The sequence below is a fragment of the Sinocyclocheilus anshuiensis genome, unplaced genomic scaffold, assembly GCF_001515605.1.
Source record: "Sinocyclocheilus anshuiensis isolate Anshui unplaced genomic scaffold, SAMN03320099.WGS_v1.1 scaffold1224, whole genome shotgun sequence".
NCBI classification, from domain to species: Eukaryota; Metazoa; Chordata; class Actinopteri; order Cypriniformes; family Cyprinidae; genus Sinocyclocheilus; species Sinocyclocheilus anshuiensis.
The window spans coordinates 368,768-387,657 of record NW_015544204.1 but is presented as its reverse complement, the minus strand read 5'-3'; the positions used below and the strand labels follow the sequence as shown (position 1 = coordinate 387,657).

The 18,890-nt window shown below is 37.5% G+C and overlaps 2 protein-coding genes across 2 annotated transcripts in view; both read right to left on the bottom strand.

The window, feature by feature from the left end:
* LOC107696866 (bifunctional heparan sulfate N-deacetylase/N-sulfotransferase 2-like) overlaps positions 1-18,890 on the bottom strand; it is a 133,724-nt gene that overhangs the window by 33,825 nt on the left and 81,009 nt on the right. Inside the window, exon 4 of the mRNA XM_016497403.1 lies at positions 6,597-6,689. The gene's annotated coding sequence lies outside the window, so the exon portion shown is untranslated. The remainder of the gene's footprint in view (positions 1-6,596; positions 6,690-18,890) is intronic.
* LOC107696865 (regulating synaptic membrane exocytosis protein 1-like) overlaps positions 1-18,890 on the bottom strand; it is a 99,177-nt gene that overhangs the window by 18,761 nt on the left and 61,526 nt on the right. The window lies entirely within an intron of this gene.

Below are 18,890 nucleotides of genomic sequence, written 5' to 3'. Positions count from 1 at the left end.
GAAAAAAAAAACAGTGATACAATGGCTCATCTAATGCATAGGTACATAGTCAATCCACTCCTCTAACTTGCTATAACCTTGATCAATGTGTGTAACCATAGTGACAAATAACAATAATAAATACTTCGCATAGCATCTTTGATTAAGGGCTAGATTTACAAAACAGGGCAAATTGTTTTCTTTGGTCATACAATGCAGTCACTCTCTTTTATAATGCAATATGAAACCGAATTTAGTGCTCCAACCAGGCCCGGCAACTGCGCTCTGCTGCTGCATAAAGACAGAAAGTAGAGACTGTGCAGAGAGATGCGTGTGTCTCAGAGTAGGTGTGTGTTAAGTATATAGAAGGAGAAGGGAAGGCTAAAAATCAATATATTCAGAGCAAGATGTCACAATGGCCAATCACGGCCAGCTCCTGTCACCATTGTCATCGTGACATGGGTATTTAGAGCTTTCTAATTGGTCACACTGTGCAAAGACATCGAGATAGGCAAAATGACAACTGACAATAGATCCACTCTCGCTGTCAAGTTACAAATCCACAGACCGCCCACATCCTCTACCCAAGGTGCTTCAGTTATACAGTGCAACAAAAAAATGTGGTTTGAAACTCACAGCTCCCTTTGGCTTCAATACGAAGCCATGCTGTCACAGCTGGCCAATCAGTGGCAAACGCTGGCTCTATGAACTCTTCATTTCTGTGAGTAGGCGTGAGAAAAAGCAACGGGGGGCGTACGTGTGTATCTGAGAGCGACCTTACTGTCTTTCTCTACTCTGGATTGTCATTCTGTTTTCCTGGCTGGGGGTTTAGGACCCTCCCACATCCCCAACAAAAACCGGAATACCTCTTTGCTCCAATTAAAATTTCTTTGGCACAACCTCTCTGCAGTTATCTTTTCACTTTGTATCTGTCTGAGGAAGACGCTTGCCAGTATCCTCCATTCATGCCGTGATCAATCCCACCGTGCAACACAAAAGTCCTAGAGGACCCCACAAGCACAAACTTGCTTTTAAACTCGATCTCTTTCTCTCCACCACACAAATACAGGCAGACAGCATTATACAATCGAGGGGATGTGCATGGGAGGCCACTCTGAATAATTAATCTTTCCTTACAGGGAGGTCTGATTTAGACAAATCAAAATCTGTAATGGACCTTTTGACCAATATCTTGTCAACCGAGCCCTCAATATGAGGTACCGTCTCTCCCTCGCACTGGGTGTCAGCATCTAGGTGAAGATGATGTCCCTGGAGGTACGCTGAGTCGGTAAGGTGCTCGCTTAATTGGCACAGAGCAGGAAGGAGGACAGGAGAGGAGACAGGGGGCAGGGGCAAGGTTCAGGGGCCGCAATTCTCTTCCTGGCAGAGCTGATGGTACTACTGGGACCACACACACACAGAGGAGCAGGCTTTTGTTGAGCATTATCACTGTGCAGCTTCACAGAGCAGTACACTGAAGCATTTATACTCTCTCTCTCTTAAACACTCAGAATACAGAGGTCACAGAACAATGACAATCATTCAAGTACACTAACATACCCAGTCGCAAGAGTATGTCTGCATTCACACACATTTGTACACCCACACACAGGCAACACAATCAGCAAGATCACTACATAATCACAGACATATGCACAGAGCATGTTGATAAGGAATCTCTATGAACATCTCTACAGCTGTAATCCATAGGGTTATGCAGATCGAGCTCAGCACGAAAAAAAATATTTCTGCATAAACTGGTCATAAAATTGATCTGATCTTTAATTAGGTCAAGACAACAATTAAAAAACAGTCTGCATAAACTGATTTAAAAAGGTACACTGTGTACACATTAGTGATGCGCGGATGAGCCAAAGCGTCACCCGAATCCGCAGCTTCAAATAAATTATCCACCTGCCAACTGCCCGCACCTATATTTTTCCCTGATTTAGATAACCGCACCCGACCCGCACCCGATCATCACATTCAGGGTTCGTACGGTCATGAAAAACCAAGAAAAGTCATGGAATTTTAAAACAGCAATTTCCAGGCATGGAAAAGTTTTGGAAAAATAAATGAAACCAGAACGTTTTGGAAAAGTCATGGAAATCTATTTCACAATTCTCTGTATAAAAGAATTATGTTTGAGCAGGTCCTGAATTTGGATGCAGGATTGCGCATATATCGCATTACTCATTCCCGCAGCTTTCGACTTTAAAATGAGGGAAATTGCAGCAAAACATTTATTCAATATAGCATGTAGGTTTAGATGAGTAAATAAATCCACACAAACCATGAGATCAAATCAGTCATTTGAAAACAGCATGAGTGAATTAGCTGTACCGTGTCCTCTCTTTGACTTTCTCTTCACATCGGCGCATCTAGAGCTGCTGCACGCTGCGATACAAGACTTTAGCTCGTGTTTCGGTACAGTTGACAGAATTGTCACTTGCCTAATCGGTCATTGTTGCATCGTCACAAAAATGTATTATTTTTACGTCTTTTTAAGCCATTTGGTACTCGCGCGCTCCAGAGGCGCTTTTCTGTGCACTCACAGTCACATCCAAAGCGCGCGCTGTGGTCAAATTGAGTTTGTTGCGCTTAAGTGCTTAAAGCTTGTTGCGCTTAAGTGGCCAAATACACACAAAATGACGTCAAAATTGTTGTCCTCGCAAGTATCCTCATAAGCACTGTCGGTTTTGTCTTAAGTTAATGTAAACAGTTGCGAAAGAAAACGCATGTGTATCAGTATTGGATCCGTGAAATAGGTCTTGTGACAGCAGCCTGATAAAGATGTGCCGTCTGTCATTAATGTTAATCAAACAACAAAAGACAGAAAAAATCCCTCACTGCTCTTGACTAAATAATGTTTTGTTGAATAACTTTAATATGTTAATTTACAGTTTATTCAATTTCTGTAGCCTATTTAAAACAGGTTTATATTTTAGAAAAAGTAATTAATATTTGCATCATTAATGATTTATCTTATCCACCCGCAAATAATCAGAATGCATTTTTTTATTACCCAACCCACCTGACCCGCGGATTATCCGCAGCACTCGCGGATATAACCGCCATCCGCGCATCACAAGTACACATTCACAGGTCTGGGTGGAAAAGTACAGTATGTGAATCTCTAGGCTAATGACTTTTCCGAAAGCTAATTGGACTCAGCTAAGCTGGAGTCCAAACAATGAGATGAGGCTGTAGGTGTTGGTCACATACTTTTTCCTGCAACTGTATTTTTTAATGGTGGAAATTTTAAAGGGCAAGTTCACTCAAAAATGAAATTGTCATCTATTACTAATCCTCATGTTGTTCCAAACCCATAAGACTTTTGTTCATCTTTGAAACACAAATAAAGATATTTTTAACGAAACCTTCTGACCCTCCATTGAAAGGCCATTCCACCAAAAATACTTCAAAAAGTTCCTAAAAACATTGTAAAAGAAATCCATATGAATGCTTCTGAAGAGATTTTATTGCTTTATATGATGAACAGATTTAATTGAAAATCTAATTTGGTAAATGAAGACTCAAATGTACTTGTTTGACATGTGAGGAAAAACCTGCATTGGTTCTTGTGCGTCAAGCAAGCACATTTGAGCCTTCATGTTTATATGGATTGCTCTTACAATATCTTTATAACATTTTGGTTGAATGGACTTAAATTGGAGGGACAGAAATATATAATCGAATTATATATTGAAGAAATTGAGTGGTGGCTTCTATAATTAAAGTAATTGAATTTTCTTTTTAGGGCGACGTAACCCTTTAACTAGACAATGTTTTAGACAACACAGGCTGCTTGTCATTGCTTTAATGATACAATTTGAGTATTAATAAGAACAGCGGCTGAAACAGGAAATTGTATTATACAGTAAAAACGCTTCTGATGTCAAGTAGCCAATTTCATAACTGGTACAAGCTGACAGTTAATTTGGCTAAAGTATCATTGCATAGAGTTACTCACCAATAATTAACCATAACGAAAGATGGTAAGCAACAATACCCATTCTTATTCATCACTGAAATGTGTCTAATTATTTTTAGATCCACAAAGTAGAAATGTTAAAATCTATTATTAAGCAAAACGGGGGGAAAAAACACAAAAAAAGGATATTTTTATGCATTTACTGTAAAAATGCATCCAGGGATATTAAGAATCAATATCAGATAACAATTTAAATGAAGACTGTATTAAGTTAGAACATATATCTATTTTTACCCAGTTGTACATCGCAATGAAATAAAACTCCCCTTATTCCCTGAGACTCATTTTCTAGTCTAAAGTTAAATCAAATCAGCGCCGGGGAGGGAAAAAAAAATGACAGCTCTCCAATTGGCTAAGAGAGTCATCGATCACGACGGCCCGTGTCATTACCGTGACAGAGCTGCGCTCTCAGCAATTCAGCTCATATTCTGTTTGAGCAGAGTTCAGAGGGGGACGAGGAGCACATTGAGCGCCTGCTGCACAATACACCTGATTCTATACAGTAATGCTCTCATCTCTCTCTGCCAGCTCTCCAATCAATGCCATTCAGCTTCAATCAATTCTTTTATACCCTATTCAATGGATGGGTTATTGGGATTACTAACAGTATAGACAAAGAGCCTGTAAGCATATGACAAACAACAGAAGGCAGCTCTCAGTGTCTTTTCATTCAGTTACATAAAGTATTTTTTTACTGTGCCAAGTCATTCTCATTATTTGAGATCCAGAGTTAATACCCACAAGCTGTCAGGAATACATTCAAAAAAATGAAGCAGAGTGAATAAGAACTAGGAACAGAGAGGCAGATGATGACAAAGGTCGACAAATACACGCACTGATGCAATCTCAACTGAGCAAACAATATCAAATCAAAATAATCCTGCTGCACTCATGGTCTCTTTGTGTCTCTCTTATAAAACGCAGACTCCAGTGTCTACATAGGTGAGTGTTAAAGTCCCCATGAAATCAAAATTAAAGTTTTTTGGGTGTTAGTATCAATATGTTAGTCTTAAGGTTATCTATAAGGCAGTGTGCTCCAAAACAGTGACAAAATTCGCATTTAGAAGATATAAGCATTCAAAGCTTGCAGTTCGTCACTTCCGCCAAAATGGCTCAACAATCACATGCGCGAGTCGGCACAGACCACAAAATGTATCTGAGTTATTTGAATTCTACACAGAATGCTATATTTTATAGCAATATGGATGAGATTATGGCTGGCATACCCTGTCAAATGCGGCTTTACGGAGCTCAACGTCTCTAGCCCAAGCTGTGATATAAACGAACGCTATTGGCTATTTTAAAAAGGGGCGGGGCTGCTTGATATGTCCCGCCCTGTCTTCCTGTTTCAGTTAAAATGACGTCAACACAGAGTAACGCTGCGTTTTTCTAAGCATTTCAGGGGATTTTTAATGGGAACCCGGCTGCATATTCACACCGACAGAGATGTGCGAGAGGACGACATCAAAGACCTAGAGAGCTTGTATTCTCTACGGAGATCTGGCCCATAACCTGCCCTAGAAGTGTGCATGTGCTTTCGGTAGCATTCGCTTGAGAGAGACAAATAAAAGCTCCTCTTGGTTCTGGGGTCAATTACATTTCAATTTGACCAGCTCAAGAGGTGCACTAAGGGTCAATACACAATTCAAACACACGCATACTAAGCAGATTCAAAGAAAAGCCTAGTTAGGCTAAATAAAATGTGACTTTCTGAGCCCTCTAAGTAAGGATGAAGCGATTGTGTGGATCAGTCACAGTGAGGTTTGGATAGCTGCTCTGCAGGACTGACAGAAAACACTTGAGTTTTTCATTCACTGTAGTGGAATTAAGACTGTTACCATGCCAACAAGCCACTCGGGAAGTGAGAGGTGAAGATTGTTTTGATATGAGGTGCTAATGAATAATGATGATAAATCTGATAAAAATGAGTGATGTACAAGGTTCACACTATTAATTCTGCATCAGATTTGCACTGTATATTAAGAGGGAAATCAGTTTGTTAAAAGTTTCAGGCTTGAGATAAGAGTGAAACAATGAAAAAAAAAAAGAGCAAAGCAGCAAATTTTCTTTTTGGCAGATTTATACTTGCTCTCTTGATATGTTTACTGCCACCATTACAAAACAAGAACAACATTTTAAAAGAAAAAAAAATCATTTTTATTGTACAACAATAGCTGGAATTCTATTATAATTTGATTTGTCATATCAAAATACACAAACATTTTTACTAGAAAATGTTTCCATATGGTGATTTATTTATAATTGTCAAACCATTTTAACTTAATTTTAAACTTTAAAATTAAAAAAAAAATTATGTGAAAGACCTATTTAATATTAGTCCGCTACATAATTTTACCATGTGACACATTTTATCAGCAGAATTCAAAACAATGTTCAATACATCACAGAAAACCAAATTCTTATTATACAGGGTCATCTGTATTTTTAAGCCTTGGAAACCATCCCATTTAAGAAAAACGAATGAATGAAATAATTAATGAAAGAATGCATAAATTAATTAATAAATAAATAAAACCAATTTAGGCCGATTATCCATAGCTGATTGATAAATTCAGGATTATTTCAGTGATCAGTTAAAAAAACAACCAACAAAAACACTTACTTCTTACAGCTGCAGCTGGTCTTGATAAATCAGTCAGTGCATTAGTTGATTTGTCCTGGGTGGAAGTGTGAATCTCAGCATGTGTTCAGACACCTGTAATGAGGACAGAGAGGACATGCGGTGAGGGTTTGATAGAGGACTCCTGCGCAGTTGCGTCACTTTTGCAGTCAATATATGCACTCGCTCATTTGCGAGATGTCTCTGTCTCAGACGGTCCACTCTTCTCTCCTAGACTATGATCTGAACATCACTGAAGAGCTTTGTGTCTGCTGATGTACATGTATTGACAAACCATGTACCGATAAGAACTCACCCCTTGACCAATTACAGTCCGTCACACTTACATGATTCACACTCAGACAGGAGAGAGATCCAGGAATAAAACACCTTCAAAAAGAGGTGAAGGTAAAGTCTTTTAATGACTCTCTAATGGGAGGTTTGATCTCAGACACTGAAGTTGGCCAAAGGCAAAGAGTGGATGAGACATGTGCATACATATTTTAATCGACTAGTCGGTGGACTGCCTGAATGGCTAGCTGACAAGTCAGTACTAGAAAAGTCATGTATAAATAGACTGGGCCATGTCCACCAGACTCTAAACAGATGCATTTCTAAAAAAAAATATATAATTGCGAAAGTTATTTTTAAACTATAATACAGTATAAATGTGAATATAGTAATAACAATCATCATAAAAAAAAAGACATAAATACAAGACACATTTAGCAATGAAAATTAAGGGGATAAAGTTAAATTGCTGTAAACATAAAACACACACACACAAAATAATAATAAATAAAATATAAATAAAAAAATATAAAATAAAACCAAAAAATAAAATAAGGGGAGTAATTGTTTACTGAATTTCCTTTATGAAAAACAGGTTTTCTTATTTTTTTCCATTTGGTTTTGGGGTATAATGTATTCTGACACACACCTGGAAAGTGGCACACCATTAAGAATCAGCTATAAAATACTGTCCTTTAATCTCTCCACAACACCTGTGGATTCTGCATAATAACAGATCATTGCTCGCAGCAGGCGATCTGAGGGCTGATAGAGATCCTTTTAAATCTGTTGAAGGTGGTGAATTTGTACATAAGCGGTGCTTTGATGTCGATGGAAACAGTGCAGCATACTAAAACATTCACTGAGATGTTGCAAATCCCAAATATTTGCTTCAAAAGCATAAAAACACCATCTTCCCTAATCAACTAGCTGGTTGTTAGATAACTAGTCAACCATCCTGACACATAACCACACACATTAACACAGCAAGTGCTAAGTGACACACTTGTCTCCGACATATGCTGGACTCAAGAAGAAATGCATACTTAATATTATGAAGAGTGAGAGAAAGATATACAGTTCAGATAGGGCTTCCAAAAACAGAGACCTCATGGTGATCTTCACAACAACCAGCATGCATCTGCTGTCTGTGAGTGCATTTGTGCTGGAGCTTTATTCTTTGGCTGGTAATGCACGACAGGAGGCTGAGAGAAAAAACAAGGACACATGGAGAGAGAGAGAGAGAGAAGAGGGTGGGCAGAAAAGACAACAGAGAAAGTACCCAGGAAGGATCCTTTGTTCTTGCTGATGCAGATTGAGATTTTAATGTTTAATGGATCTCAGAAAGATGCAGATCATCTCTCAGAGGACCAACAGAGGAAACCTTAACCATGATGTCAACTAACAACACGCCTGCACATGAAAGTAGTGATGGGTCACAATGTTGACAAATCGTCTAACAACTAGTTGATTGGTTTACTTTTACTTTACTTTGTGATATTTTTAGAGCGTGTTTTAATTAGCATTCTGACAGTGTGCTGTATTGTTGCACTGTAAAACCCTCTCAGAAGGCATTGCATTTTTTAATTTATTCTCTTTAAAGCACAATCGCTACATCCATAAACATGCAGACTGACTGTCTTCAGTTGTTGTGTTGCATCTCACGTTGTTTGAGCGTCCCGCCATGAGCGCTGCAAGACAAAGCGCTGTAGAAGTTAAAAATAGTCTGATTTTTCAAATGCGTCTCAAGACCCCTGTGTTCTGTGCCACTGAATTTAGCTATTGTATGTAAATGCCCCCACTAAGAAATGAGTCAGAGATCAGGCAAACCTAAAACCAGACCAGATTAGATTAGGCATTCAGATAACCCAAAGACTAGTTGATTTGAATGTAATGTGTAGTTCTGCACATTCATAACATGGACCCAAGGTTAAAGAAGAGGGATGTCATTGATCCAACCAAAAAAAAAAAAAACCATAATTTAAACCAAACATTTACAAAAATGACATGTATAGTTAAACAGCACTCATCCTGTCTCTCCTTCTCATACACACAAATCAACCTCTGCACAGTGTCAAAGTCCCAACGAGAGCCATGTTCCACTCTCCACTGCACTGACTAATTCAATATTGATAAAGAAACTAAACAAAACATGGCTATCAGCACTGGAGGATTCCCAGTAGCAACTGTGAGCAATCTCCCAACTCTACCCTCACTACATGTCTCTCCTTCCCATTTATTTCACTCTGTTTCCTGTACAGTCCTTGGCTTTCTCCAGTTATATTCAACATTATATTCCGATTACCATACTACCGCACCACTCAGTATTTCCACAGTATATTACAGTATGAAGGGGGATTTCACAAAACAATTGTCACTCCCCCGTTTGCATAAAGAAAATGGATAAATTTAGCGGAATTAATTATTTTAGAACCATACTTTGCTGTACTGTGACAATTTTGAGGCAATTCATGATAAGCTCTCCACAATCTCTAATTCATTCACACATTAATTTTTTCTTTCCTGTATTTAAACATTGAAACTAAAAATAGCATTACAAATGCTTTCTTAAATTTATTTGTATTTAAATTAGTGTGAAGGCAGAACAATAAATGCTACCACAATGTTTTACAATTAAGAATAATTATTTTATCATTTAAGTAATGAAAATTATTAATTATTTATTTATTTAGCATTATGATAATGGGAATTTGGGGGAAGTTTTAAAATTTAATTGGCAAAAAAAAATGTAATTACATTACAAATAATAATAATAAAAAAAATAAATGCAAAATATAATTTACGTTTTAAGGGTGAAATATGATTTAGACATGTTCTTGGCAGATTTCCAGATATAATATCTGCTGTAATTTAACATCATTTAGACAGGATGCTTAGTGTTTAAGACATTTTAACCCCAAATGTAATCAATTCACAAATAGCATATTTAATGAATTTCATTACGTTTGAGTGACAAACATAGTAAATAACAGTAAATTTGTAAATCGTGCAGTATGCAGCTCACTAGTACTCCATTCTACACACAGTGTGATTCATCCATCTACATGTCCTTTGCCATAGCCCACCCCTACACAGTGTCCTCCCATATCAGCGTGACAGAACAGTGTCTATAGTTCATGTAGGATGTTAATTGATTGGCTAAAATCCCTAAGCCTGTAGACAGTGTGCTGATTGGCTGAGTATTTGACAGCAATGGAGACCCTTATGTCAGCCTGTAACAGCTCTGCATCATCAGGTCGGAACAGGACAAACTCCATCTACCCCCTCATTATGCAGTTTTCCACTCACTGCCAGTTTGCACATGCAAAAGCACACAGAAGCCTACAGAGACCTAAAATGACCTTTCAAAGAAACCCAGCACTCATTTCTCCATCACTGCACCATCAAGCCAGCAGCAGCAGCAGCAGCGGTGAGTGTGTGTGTAACACCGTATGGATGGCTGTGACTCATCGCTCCGGCAGGAAATCGTGAGAGAGTGTTACGACGTCGACACCAGTCCATGTGCAACGACAGGGAGAAGATTAGAAAATGATCATATTGAAGATTGTGGAGGGCTGTGCTGGCATAATTCACAAATAAAAGATGAGTGGAGGGAGGAGCGATGTAATAAGCGAAATACCCTTTTAAGATGCTGCAATCCCAGTGACATTTCATAAGCGCTGCTTCCAATTTGTAGACTGCACAGGTGAGAATCGCGCCACACTGGGGCCATGTGAATGATTTAATCACACTTGAAACCAAGCCACGTGTAAGAGAGATGTAGAAGAGAGCAACAGTCTCATCACAAATCTTATCATAAATCAGCTGCTCTGTGAGTCAAGGCGAACGGAGGGACAATAAAGCCCACTCAGAAAACACTTTAAATTCATCAGTGTGATATGTGAAAGTGAAAGAAACGATTTGTTTAAATCCTATAATAAAAAGACTGTTAGAAAGGCATCACCATGGGACAGATATGGCCGGTTTAGCTCTCTCACACATCCTTGAAGAGCCACTCAGCCTCTCTGAAGGTATTTCATCATCTCTGCGACGCAGAGGAGATAAAGCAAAGGGGAGAACCTGTTGTCATATAATCTCCTTATCCTGACAAATACCATCACTCTCTTCAGCACTGGACACAGCATTTGCACACATCTGCCTCAAAGACAGTACATAACAGTACAACAGTGTAGACCCATCCATCCTCTAAACCACTAGCCTTATGTAGGGTTGTGGGCAAAATGCAAAATAAAAAAGTAAAATAAATCCATCAATTAATTAATTAATTAAAAAAAGTTTGAAGAAAAAAAATTTAATAATAAAAAAAATCTATTATATTTTATTTGTACAATGAATATCTTTTGAAATATACACTTATATTCAAAAATGTGGGATCAGTAATTTTTTTAAAGAAATTAATTTTATTCAACAAGGTTGCAATAAATTGATCAAAGGTGACACTAAGGACTTTACATTGTTACAAATAATTTATATTTCAAATAAATGCTTTTATTTTGAACTTTTTATTCATCAAAAATTAATAAAATGTACCATGGTTTCCATGAAAATATCAAGCAACTGTTTTTAACAGGGATAAAAAAAAAATAATACATCTGTTCCTTGCGCACCAAATGAGCATAGAATGATTAGAATGATTTCTGAAGGATCATATGACACTGAAACTTTAGCTTTGCCATAACAGAACTAAATTACTATTCGTTCTTGTTCTCTAATCTATTTCAAAATATACTGAAAAAAGAAAAGAGTTCTTTTAAATTGTAATATATTTGTAATAATTGTAATATTTCACATACATACATACATATATACCCCAAACTTTTGAATGGCAGTGGAAAATGTTGGTAAAATGTGTCGAATAGAATACAACATTCAAAATGACAGCTGAAAGCACCGATAAAATTAGTCAAAATATTTCATAAATGAGCATGTAAGAGGTGAGTCTGTGCACAGATTGCACATGGACCTGTACACATTCCTCTGCTGGTTCTTATGCTGTCATGTGCTCGTTATGTCGTCTCGGTTGCAGAGCTTGTTGTTTGATAAAACACAGAAGGATCCCTGCTCATAAAAAATGAACATTTAGTCCCTATGGAACATCACAACATGTTCGTTGCAAATGTTATGAGTTTTACTGTTGGAGGCAGGGAGCATTTTTTTTAGTGTACGCCAAGGAGAAAACAACCTCCGCCTTCACCAAAGCCATCCGGTTTCCAAATGCCAGAAATCTAAATCTGCAAATAGATTTTATAGGTCTCAAATTCTGAAAAGTATCAGGGAAAAAAAGGTTGTTGGGTTGTTTAGAGCCTGCTAAACTGGAGCAAAACCAGGATTTTCAAGTTTTATATATATATATATATATATATATATATATATTTCCTTTCTCAGGGGCAGATAGGTTTGGAACTTATCAGAGAATTTGGATGAGTTATGCTAGTAGGTTCTGGACAATTCAACTAAAATTATTTGAATAGAGGCAAACTTCCTAAAAATAAATGAGTTCCCATTTCTGATGTCTGGAAACAATCAAATGAGATTTGAAGAGAAAATGATCTCTCCTGTTACGTTACATGGAAGAAAGGAAATCACAGAGGTTTCAAAATACATGAGTTAACAATGAGAGCATTTTCCTTATTGGATGAATTATCCCCTTTGAGGTTTGCAGATTTCATAACTACTTAAACAACCAGGTATTCATGGAGGCTCTTCATAAATACACGTACCTTGCTCAAGGGCACTGCAGCACAAGCATGGTTCATAAAGCAGCTTGACCCTTGTGTAGGTGGGGAGAGACAGTGAAACAAGGAGCAGTGAGCACTAGTGTTGTGTTACAGGCAAACATCATTCTACAGGGAGCAGAATATTTATATACATATACACACACACACACACTTACAGTATATACGTATATAATATAATCTACTATATTTTAGATTTAAGACAACATTAAGACTATATATTAGATTAAAAAGTTGAGATGAAATTTGAGGACCAGTCGTAACAACTAACCTACCAACATGATCTTTAGAAAAGGTACAAATAAAAATACTAATTTACATGTATTGTAAATATGCAATATATGGTCCAACCCTACTTTATAGTGTGCTCTGTAAGAAACTGTGTGAAGGGATTCACTGAGACTCTGAGGGTATCTATGGAGAGATCATGTGATTATTACAGAGTCTTTTAACTGACACTACAACGTTCTCTGTGGGGAAGCAAGTCTGTGCTTCATCACATTAACAATAATAATTAAGACATAAATAACCAAGAAGAACCACATCAAAGGTATTCCAAACTACAGGAAAACAGAGAAGCAGAAACCCAAAGGACGTATAACGACAGAAATGTTCATCAAACAGCCATGACAATGGATAACCTTTTGACCGCCCCTCATCTTTATCCACCTCCTTTGACCTGCCCTTTCAACCCAGGACATTCCATTAACGGCACTACTCCCATTAGAGACTGTCAGAGCCCCGCTTAAATCAATGCTTTGCTGAGAAGTCCAGCGGTGCTCCAGATCCACCGGCACATTCCTGTGTGGTTCACAGCGACTTAATGACTTTATTTCAGCACTGTGCTCCCAATCAGCCGACTGGTATTTTTAGAGTGTTGAGTACTCACACATTGTCTGTGGCTTTAATTTTTAGACGGGATATAAACAAAAGGGTCAACTGAGGAGGAAGGGAGGAACAAAAGCAGAGAGAGTAGAAAGGCAGAATCCAACAAACACTCTCTCTTAAGAGACATGATGCCAACTCCTTGGCTTCGCCATCTACAGCTCTTCTCAAACTCTCCAGGGCAGATAGAAAGAGAAAGCGAGAACACGTCTCCGAGGAGCCGAGGCGAATGGGCAGCTCAGTCAGCTGTGTAGGTAGAAAGGACGCTCCTCCTTTACTCAAACAGAAATTTTTCGCTGGGGCTCTTGGGATTGGGCAGAGCTATTGATCTGACTGGATCAGTTTTGTTACGGTGTGATGAAAGAACAGAGGTTGAAATGTCCATTTAGCTATGATGGATGGTTTGTTTAAACCTATGAACAAAGAACAGCTATATGTTAAGAAATAAAACAGTGTTAAAATGTAAAGAGCAGAAGCATTTAGTGTCACCTTGGTCAAGGTTAGACACTGTAGAGAATGATTGAGAGTGTTAATTCACAAAGTGCTGGGGGGAAACACAAATAAAGGATTTTCTTAAACTATAGGCACATTTAATGTCACAAAAACAAGTTTTTTTTTAATACAACTAAGAGATTACAAACTACATTTTCCTTTTGTTATATTATGGTCACATTAAAATGACACACCCTAGCATTCAAAAGTTTGCATTATTTACATTATACTCCAGTCTTCAATGTCACATGATCATTCAGAATCAATTTAATGCAACAGTGCTAAAAAAAAATATTTTATTAAAAAAAAACAATTTTTTTTTTAAACTTACTGACACCAACCTTTGAACAGTAGTGTATTTACTGTGTAAAAATGGTTTTTTTTTAATACAACTAAGAGATTACAAACTACATTTTCCTTTTGTTATATTATGGTCACATTAAAATGACACACCCTAGCATTCAAAAGTTTGCATTATTTACATTATACTCCAGTCTTCAATGTCACATGATCATTCAGAATCAATTTAATGCAACAGTGCTAAAAAAAAATATTTTATTAAAAAAAACAATTTTTTTTTTAAACTTACTGACACCAACCTTTGAACAGTAGTGTATTTACTGTGTAAAAATGAAAAAAAAAAGATTAAACAAATAACCATTGTTTTATCAAAACACTCACATTTTATGTTCACAAAAACACACACACACATACCTATATCACGCCAAAAGAGAGGTAATTCAGAGGAAAGAGATCAGAGATGGATCAGATTAGAGGAAGAAAAAGGGGAGAAAAAAGAGGGCAAATGAGTGGGATAGAGCGATGAGGAGGGGGAAACAGATTAATAAAGGTGGAAGGTTCCAGGCGCATCTGTCGGTGACATTGACATGGCCAACCAGGCGTGGTGTCCAGAGGCAGTAGGACAGAAGAGCTGAGAAATATGTTCTCCACACCATTGTGCTTGGGGCCAAACACACAGACAGCAATACTCGTCCAAAGAAAGAGCCCGCACCTTACACACACACAAACACTGCACTAACGGCAAGGCTTAATGAGATCCAACGAATGGCTTTCTGAGGTTTTATTATTGAAAGTCACCTAAATTCCATCTCCAAGTCAGACCTTAGCATTTTGGGAGCTGAGGAGCAGAGTTAATATATATCTCACCATATAAACAAGTGAAGGCTGAGTGCAATACCCTGAGACTCAGCTAATAGTGGGCTTTGAGCCTTTGAGGATTCCCCGTCTGACTAAAATTTGACCCAATAAACCAACATGGCCAATAAGCACCTCTCCAAGCCCCTCATTAGCTAAGGTGGAGGTCTGTCTCTAATGCAAATTTAACAACCTCAGTCCTATTCCAATAGCACAGATCCTTCCTTCTCTCTTGCCCTGAGGCCATGTTGCCAGTGTGGTCCGTTACAGCCCATAATCAGCATCTGGGAGAGATAAGAGCTCCACGTGGAGGCTGGAGGCGGAGGCCTGATGGCGCAAGCGTCTGATGGGGCGGGAGACTAATCCAGCCCCATGCTGCGACAGGCCCCAGCTAATCACAGGCTGGCTGGAATAAACCAAAGACCAGACGCATACAACTGAAGAGGATGACTAGTCCAATGGGAGGTGAGCCCAAGAGACCAAGGATTACCTGATGAAAATATTCATGGAGGTCTTTCTCCATTGGTTTCTGTGAGTGTCAAATGCTGTGTCCCTAAGGGCAGCGTCTTTAAAGGCAGATTAATGATAATCCAAGTTAATGCAAGAGGTAAAGCTCACTCTGAGATATGTGCATGTGCTCTAAACCTATACTATCAACCAGAGAGAAAAGTGTGTATTATTGCTAATAGTTATTACAATTACTTTTTCGTGGTAAAAAGGGCAATTTTACCATAAAATCCAAATAAATAACTATTTAATGTATATACAATATGATGATTATTCTCTGAATGTCAAAATGCACCTCTAATGTTGCGTTGTACAACCTGATGTATCGAGATATTCTTCCATCTTATGATTTTTGCACAGGCGCTGGCAACGATATGTCATGCAAATTGTCTGGTAATAACTGGCTGCGCTTCAAAAGGTCAGCAGAAAACAGGGTCAAAACTGGAATTGTTTAAACTTTAAGCGTCACATTACAATGCTTGACCTGAGCACAACACGGCACCGGGGGTAATGCAGTAGCTCAATGCAATGGGGAACGCCGAGATGAACCATTTGAAAGGGTCTTAACAGTAAAACGCTGGCATTTTTTAAATAAGCAGTACTGCTGTTGTGTGTGTGCAAATGCAAAATTGCACAAAGTAAAGAAATAAGAACACTACATTTCTTAATAAACTAGAATTTGGGAAATAGCAGTGCTCAAGGCAGCAAAAAGGGTTTAGGTTAAGATGAGGTTGTAGGCTTTGGTTCGGAGTAAATGAAATGCTGCACTGACAAGCACCGTATCTTGCTTTCTCAGCTGGAGAGCAATAACCTAATTTTTATGGTGAATGCACAGCAAAATATACAAGATGACACCCGGAGCCAAAATTTATAGAACATGCTGATTAAAGACTGACAACTTGTTATTCAGATGAAAACTGTGAGTGACTCGAAGATTCACAAGGAGGGGAAAAAATAAAAACAATAGATTTCTGTCCTCCAAACTTCAGTGAAGTTCCTTCATTTCCTCCCTCCTCTATCTCTCTCTCTTCGGGTGGCGACTGAGCGCTCTGTGTGGAGGTAATGGTGTGGCAGTTGAGACGCAGCGGTTCAATGTGTCAGATCACATCAGGATAGAAGCATTACCCTGCAGCAAGACACACTCAGAGGAAGCTGCGCTCCACTCAAACACAAGTTTAAAATGATGGGATTAAGCAATGAATCTTTGGCTTATGAGAAGAGGGATGAGACAGTCACTTGATGCTTCATGACAGACTGAATGCTTTGTCTAAATGCTTGTTTCTTATATAGGAAGAATAAGGTGAGGTACAGAAAAAATGGGCAGCTTTGGACAGGTAGGTTTAAACATGAAGGTAATGATGAGTAACTCACTCTCTTCTTTTTCTGATTCAAACTCACCGGAGTGCCACTGGTGTAGTCATGCTTAATTCATGCTTCTTGTGGAGATACACAGTCTCACACACACTGGGGTTTGGCCCCTCTTGCCTCATTAAACCACTCAGTGGGAATGAAGCAGAGACACAGTGGAGGTATAACTCACACGGACACCCACACAAAACATGAACATGTGGAGCGCCACGATCAAAGCCACATCCACAGATTATATACTTACATTTACATTTAGTCATTTAGCAGACGCTTTTATCCAAAGCAACTTACAAATGAGGACAATAAAAACAATCAAAACCAACAAAAGGGCAATAATATGTAAGTGCTGTGACAAGTCTCAGTTAGCCTAACACAGTACACGTAGCAAGTTTTTTTTTTAATAATAAATAAAAAGAAAAACAAGTAGATAGGACAGAAAATGAATAGGGAATGCTAGTGTTAGAGGGTCTTTTTTAAATAAAAATAAAACAAGTCAAAAGAATAGAGAATGCTGGTGTTAGAGGGTCATTTTTTATAATAAATAAAAAGAAAACAAGAAGACAGAATAGAAAAAGAATAGACAATGCTAGTGTCAGAGGCTCTCTCTCTCTCTCTCTCTTTAAAGAACACAAGAATAGAAATAATAAAGGGTAAAAACATATTGAAAATGGTTTTTATTAACTGAAATAAAGTTGAAATAAAATATAGATGTTAGATGTAAAACTTGAACTTTAAAAAAACTTACAAGAAAACTAGAAGTGTTGCTTTGGCTACTAACTGAATAAGTTTAAGTTGAAGTAATAAAATGAATAAAACTAAAGTAAAAATAAATTAAAACTAGAGAAACTAATAAAAAAGACAAAACCCTATAACAAGAAAATACAAAAGCGTATAACAAAATGACTAAAACTGTAAAATTAAAATTAAAATGGAAAATATGAAAATAAAAGCTAATTAAATAAAATATGAATAAATACTATAATAGTATATAAATAGCTTGTTTTGTTTACTGTGTGGAGACGTGCTGATATCGCGTTTGGTCTCGTTCTGTATCGCGTATCTTGTCAGTGTCTGCGCTTGCTTGGCCATTTGTTGTGGAAAAAAATAAGAAAAGTGTGTCCAGCTGAATTAATTTAGTATTTTGTTAGATGGGTATATAAAAAAGCTTAGTTTACCGCAGCAGCGGTCACGTGACGGCCTCCTCGTGTGAAGACCGAAGAGTGTAAAGACCATCGACTCTACCGTGCGACTCCACCGGGCAGGGACACTGGGAAAGGATAAGTATTGCTTTTTATTTCTCCTCTTTCCTATTACTTGTTTCACTTCTGTGCTCCTGTGGCTTAGTGGTAGAGCATTGTGTTAGCAGCGCAAAAGGTCGTGGGTTCAATTCCCAGGGAACACACATACTGGTAAAAAATGTATAGCCTGAATGCATTGCAAGTCTCTTTGGATAAAAGCATCTGCTAAATGCATAAATTATTTAAATTATTATTAATTAACTTCTGTTTCAGTTTTTATAACCATTTCTTACTATCTGTAAGTAAGTTGTTGTTTTTTAGCATGTAAGTTTGGCAGTGTTATTTTTTAGGATTACTGATAAACTAATGTCGTTTGATTTGTATTATTTGTATTTGTTATTTATTTTAATTTAAGTTAAATGATGTCTGAATTTATTATGTCTGTATAGGTCTTTTTTTAAGTTTTACTTTTATTTAATTTGAGTTATTTTAATACTTCAACAAACGAAATGGAAATGAAATAATATATATATTGAATTTATAAATGTATATATATATATATATATATATATATATACACACATATATATATATACACACACACA